Here is a 5,933-nt window from a genome sequence, read left to right as displayed (position 1 = left end):
CATAGGCACATCAGAGTGAGGCTGACAGATGATGCCAAGTTCATTCACAGCATCTTGGCTTGTCTCTCTCTGTCTGATTTCATACAATCTCTTTCCAAAGGATGTGGCATGAGCAGAGTGGGCTGAACCAGCACCTGGCTGTAATCAAGTGGAGTTCACCCAATTCCTTGTGGAGCCTGGGACAATTGCAGGCACAGGGAGCGGGATTCGAAAGGTCTTTGTGGGGAAGCAGAGAGATAAGAGGTTAATGAGCCTGCAGTGCTCTCCGCAGCCATGCAATCAACTCCTCAAAGTCATATGCAAGTTTCTGTTGTGTATATTTGGTGCTGTTTCCTCTCTTCCCTGGCTCCTGTCTAGTTTAATTAGATGCCCCCTGCAAGTATAATAGGTAGATTTGTTGTGCTTGCAGCTAAGGCAGGAGTAATTAAATTATTCTTTTCCTTGGCACCTGGACAGGCATTCTAACTCCTAAGTGGTACATGGGAGATATATCACCAAGGTGATGGCCATATTCCTTCCCTCTGTCACATCTCTCCCTTGTCATATGCAAGAGCAGGCAGCTCTGGTGTTGTCTTCAGAGAGGTAAAGCTGCACAGCCGCAGCAGCAAAAAGGGTACTTCTCCCATGTCCCTAAGTTTTCTGAAATAGTCGATTTCTCCATTTTTTTTCTAGCTACTTGTATCAACAAGTATCAACAGAAACTCAGTGCTTGGCTTCTGAAATAGAGAAAGTGCAAAGACACTCAGAAAACAGGAGGATTGACAGCCCCGTCTCTCCCTCTGCCCACTGCATCCTTCCTTCCAGGTATACACTCAGCCAAGTCCCCCTGTCACCTGGAAAGTGCTTTTCCTTGCATCCTTTGATCTCTTGCTGGAAATAAATAATAAATAAATAAATAAAACAAAAAAAACCACCATGCAACTATGCAACACTTGCTACCAAGATATTATAGCCTCTAGTTGTTCAGGAATACAGCTGCGGTCTCTGGAAAGATGATATAAGCATCAGTCTTATCAGGGAGACATGCCCTGCTTTGGTCTCTGACTTGACTTCTTGCAACAAAATCCCCTTTTTCCATCAATTGTATAGGGATTTAATACTCCAGACTGAGGTGCTCTGAACTAAAATTCAGTTTCGTGCCAAGAGCAAAGGAGAAACATCCAAAGTGGGGAGCAAACACTACAAGTTCACATATGGCATTGGTCTCCCACCCTCTTCTGCAGAAGCTAGTGGGTGTGATGCCATGGATTTGTTCTCAGCTTGTTGTAGGGCAAATTAATTAGCCAGGAGGCGCACAGCCAATTACAAAGCAAGGAATTTGATTGATAAAGGCACACTAATTAGGGTAGAGGCAGAAATTTGGTGTTTGAATTTATGGTGTCTTTTAAAGACCTCTCAGAGGGTGGCCCTAAATGCAAAACTGGACAGAAATTGCTACAGTCACAGGCAGGGACAGGTCTCCAGCTTAGCCCTAGGAGGTGCCATTTTCATTTTCCCTGGCCATCTCAGCTACAGCAGGTGAGGGCTCTCAGACCTCTGTAAATCCTTCTCCCCTACGTGTTCCTGTTGCCACAGCCTCTGAGATTCTGTGGTTTCATCTTCCCAGGGAGAGAATAAACATCCATTGCATTTTTATGAGTAATTTGTCGGTTCTGATTTTTAGCAGTAATATTGAGAACCAACCTGCAGCTTTTAAATGCTTGGATGGGGAAAGGTTGGGGAATATAAGACTCTAGCATGATGCAACATTAAGAATATCTGTGATTCTTAACGTGTCTAAGGAGCAAGGGTCCAGCTTTAGTTATGCAAAAGCAAACCTATAACATAGATGTATGTGCAAAGCATAGATGTATATCTATGATATACAGCATTGGTCCAAGTAGCCATGCATTTCAGAAGATAAAAGACCTGGCCAGTAATAAATAACTAAATGCATACATCTGTCTCATTAAAAATAATATCCAAAAAGAAACAACCAATTTTGTTTACCCAGGTTTGCTAAGCAAGTCCATTCCATGAGTTATGAAACAAAGCTGATACTTAAAATCATATTCTCTGCTCTACTGCAAAAGAACAATTAAGACATAGCTCTGCAATAGGATTGGGTGTACCAGACATATGTTCTTAATCACAGATAAAAACAGTATTTTTGGGAAGGGAGGGTGTTGATACAAATTCCTCCACAAGAAAAATACAAAACAAAACATTCTGTTTAGAGAGTTAGAGGGAAGAATAAATAGGATGTGAAAGAAAACCACCAACAGTTTAGCTAATGCTTTTGTGCAAAAAATGAATGAGAGCCAAGTCAGCCATATCTGTAAAAAGCTGGGCCTTGTGGAATTAAATACATTATTGATAAAATTGCAGAAACATCTACAAGCTCTAAGAGAAATTGGGTGGTATACTAACTGGATGCTGGATCCTCGTATGGTAGGAGACCAGATGCAGTGGCCTCACTACTCACAGCTGGGCATGGAAAAGAAACAGAACTCACTCCCCTCTTGTGTGAGGAGCTGATGTCTTAAGAGTTGGTGGTCACCTATATAACAGGAAATAAAAGAGGCTGAAGCCCCTTCCCTGTGTCTGAGAACGTGGCCCAGCTCAAGCCCGTGCAGTAAATTTCTATGATGAGATTGTAAGATTCCTCAAAAGACCCTCATAATGCTGCCTTTATTCAGGGAGAGGGAAAAAATAAAATATAAATAAATAAATAAATAAAAAAAAAGCATTTTGCCTGGGGCAATTGCCTGTGGGATTTGGCATTTTGGTGTTTGGTCTGTAAGCAAGGGGAGGATGTTAAACTCATCCCTTGTCCCTCACTCCCGCCCAGCCTGGAGAAGGATGTTTACATGCTTTATCATGCTACTTTCATATTTTATTTAACTGAAAAGTTCATAAAGCCCCCTTAAATAGAAACAAATATTTGAATAATTCATCTAAGAATAATTTCTGTTTCACTTCCAAATCTGCTGAAGTTGATATTGCCTGCTGCTGGGAGCTGGCAAAAGTGCACGTGCTGCAGGGACCAGAGGAATAGCAAACACAAGACCATGTGTGCCTGCACCGAGCCTGCTCCTGTGCTGCATCCTCTGGCCTTGAAAACAAACCCTTGCTGCTCACACAGCACCACAGGGCCAGGGGATGGAAGGGAGGGAGCTTTTGGACTCTGCTCATCTTCTCTGTTAGCACAGGTTAATTGCATTAATACAGTCAACCACAGGGGAGAAGTCAAATTGGGCAATTCTGAGCCCTCAGAGCTGTGCCTGCTCCTCAGACAGGCACCAGACTTCAGCATCGCATTCATTCTGCACAGTTTGTTGGGGTTACGAAGTATTCATTGTGTGCCGTGTGCCAGGAAAACCGAGTAAGGAGGACTCTCTATGCCTGTGTCATAGTTTGTGATGAAACTGTTATCAAAGAGCAGCTTTCTAGGTATTTTCCTCAATCTGATGAAAAATGTAAACATTCTTTCAGCACTGGTTCCAGCTGCAAAATCTGTATTTGCTGATTGAACCCGCAGTCTTCATTTGGGCTGTAAAGTTAAGAAACTCTTAAGAGAAATAGTAGATATTTTACTTCAGGATAGAATGTACAATTTTCACCCTCTCATAATTTATCTTGCTAAAGGCCAAAAATATGTAGATTTGGTAAAGTCTTGAAGAACCATGCATAATCCAGAATGCTCCAAGGAATATGTGCATAGCATTACTTCTGTCCCATTTGTGATCTTGAATAGACAGATCTTCTATTTGTGTTTCTTCCAACTGAGAAGTCAATGAAAGGGCATATTTTTCTGCTAATTAGACTCCTAGAGATTTCCTCAACTCTTCAAGAACTACCAACCTATTTTTTTTTTTTTTACATTTTTCTTCAATCACGGAAGGAGCCTTTGTGTCACTGTTTTTTTTTTTTCATTTTCTCCAATGAAGTGATTATTGAAACATCTAACAATTTTGATCCTTTTCTTGTTGAGAAATCTTTTTATAAGATTAAGATAAACAGGCTTGTAAATTAAACAGATGATCAGACATCCTCTGTTCTAGAAGAAGGTGAGTGATAAAGTGTTTTCCCAAATGGCTCAATGACTGGGACAAGAAGAATATTTGTCTATGATACAAAAACTTCACAGTGTTTTCAAAATGTTCTTGATAAGATTCTTCTGGAGATGAGAGGAGGGATGTGGAGAGGTAAACCTGGGCTCAGGTGCTCAGGGCACCTTGGGGTGCTTGTAGCATCGTGGTGTTTGCTGAGAGCACACACAGAAGAGAAGAACAAATGTCATCTTCTGAAGGGTGCTTAGGCCTTGCAAGAGCCTTGCCATACCACATCCTGATTAAACTTTGTGTGATTTACTGTTTCATCTTGTCTCAGGAGCATTTGAGACACTGCTTGGAGCTTCATGGACAGAGATATCTCCATCACCCCTGCCAGACACCACTGGCAGAGGTGGGAGACAGATGCTGCATGAAGATCTGCCTCTGCAAAAGCCATCAGGGTTCATTGCATCATTTCAGTGGGGCTCAGCACAGCCATGCTCCAGCACCAAGCAGATATGAGGACCATGCCTGCATCCTTGCAGCAGGCCAGCAGCAGCCCTGCAGAGGGAAGACAAGGGTCCTGACTCCCCATCCAGCACACCATCGGCTGCTTTAGCTTACCTTGTTTTGTACTCTAGAGCATGGTTATTTGTATTCGTTGAAACAAATTGCATTACAATGTCTCTAACAGTATTTGTAAAACATCAGAACTCTGATTCATAAGCGTGATTGCCCTTTTATTCTTCCATTTGTGTTTCTTTCCTCCTGCATTCAACCTTCACACTATAAACGTGCTTCATTAAGATAACAGGAAAAAAAACTAGTGGCACATTCTAGCAAAGCAAAGGCTGCAGAAAACAACCAAAGCATTCAGAATATGAACATTGTCAAAATATAAGTAAGAAAGTAGGACAGAAGCCAGATGGGCTCAGCTTCTCACTTTTAGGCTTTACAATGGTTCAGGGTGGAAATCATGCACAAGCTGGAGGGATCCTGCTGGTTTTTCTAGGCAAGACTCCCATTAGTGATAACCTTCAATTTCTTATATGCTTGCCATGCAAAGTGACTCAGTCTGTGACTACCGGGTGTTATCTGGCTAGCTGGCCAGATAAAGACAACTTGCTGCAATCCTCAAGTAACTCTCCCCTTCACTGCAACCTCCCCTCCTGGACAGAGGCACAGACCTCCACCCTCTCCCAGTGCCTACAGCATCGAGCCTGACATGCTCTTTTTTGGCATCTCAACATGCTTGATTCCTCCTGTCTGGCAAAGATCAAAAGCAGACCCAAAGTGGCACTCGGCAGCTTATCAGACTTCAGCCAGGAGCCTGGGGGGCTGCTGCTGCTTGCATGTATTGATATTCATATCTGTTGTCAAGGGACACAGGTGAAAGGTTGCTGTTCCACTAAGGTGTAGCTACTCATCTGGAGCTGACACAGCCCGCAGAGCATGTTGCAGCCCTCCCTGCTGTCAGATGTGGCAGCAGGCTATCCCATCTCCCATTCTCTGTTTCCCTTCCAGCCTTGCTGTCAGTCATTCCTTGCACACTGCATTCAGGCCAGCTCAGGAGACAAACCAAGAGGAGCAGAAGCAGACAGCATGCAGTTTAGGATATGGTCAGTCTTTTCTCTTGAAGGCTGTTTGATCCCAGAGATGGACAACTAGTATCTAAAACAGCTTATTCTGTTAGAAAGCGCCATCTCAGCTCCTACTTTTTTTCTCTGTCACATGCGGAGTGACAGGTGTGTGACGAGGATGGGCTGTGACACCAGTCACGCTCCAGTGTCTGCCCTCAGAGCTATGCTTTGCCCTCAGGGAGAAGCCTGGTGAATGCATTTAAGATGCTTGCGCACAGTTTATGAAATAAGAGCAAATATCATCTCTAAGTGTGACCTG

General features: G+C 43.1%; 1 long non-coding RNA gene across 1 annotated transcript; it reads left to right on the top strand.

Annotated features, from left to right (window-relative positions):
* Window positions 1-1,358: 1,358 nt before the first annotated feature.
* Window positions 1,359-4,873, top strand: LOC311438189. Its single transcript, XR_014693975.1, has 2 exons — window positions 1,359-1,518; window positions 4,372-4,873. It is a non-coding gene; the product is annotated as an uncharacterized lncRNA (long non-coding RNA).
* Window positions 4,874-5,933: the final 1,060 nt, after the last annotated feature.

This window comes from Aythya ferina (assembly GCF_964211825.1).
Source record: "Aythya ferina genome assembly, chromosome: 5".
NCBI lineage: Eukaryota > Metazoa > Chordata > Aves > Anseriformes > Anatidae > Aythya > Aythya ferina.
This window is presented reverse-complemented; position numbering and strand designations above follow the sequence as displayed.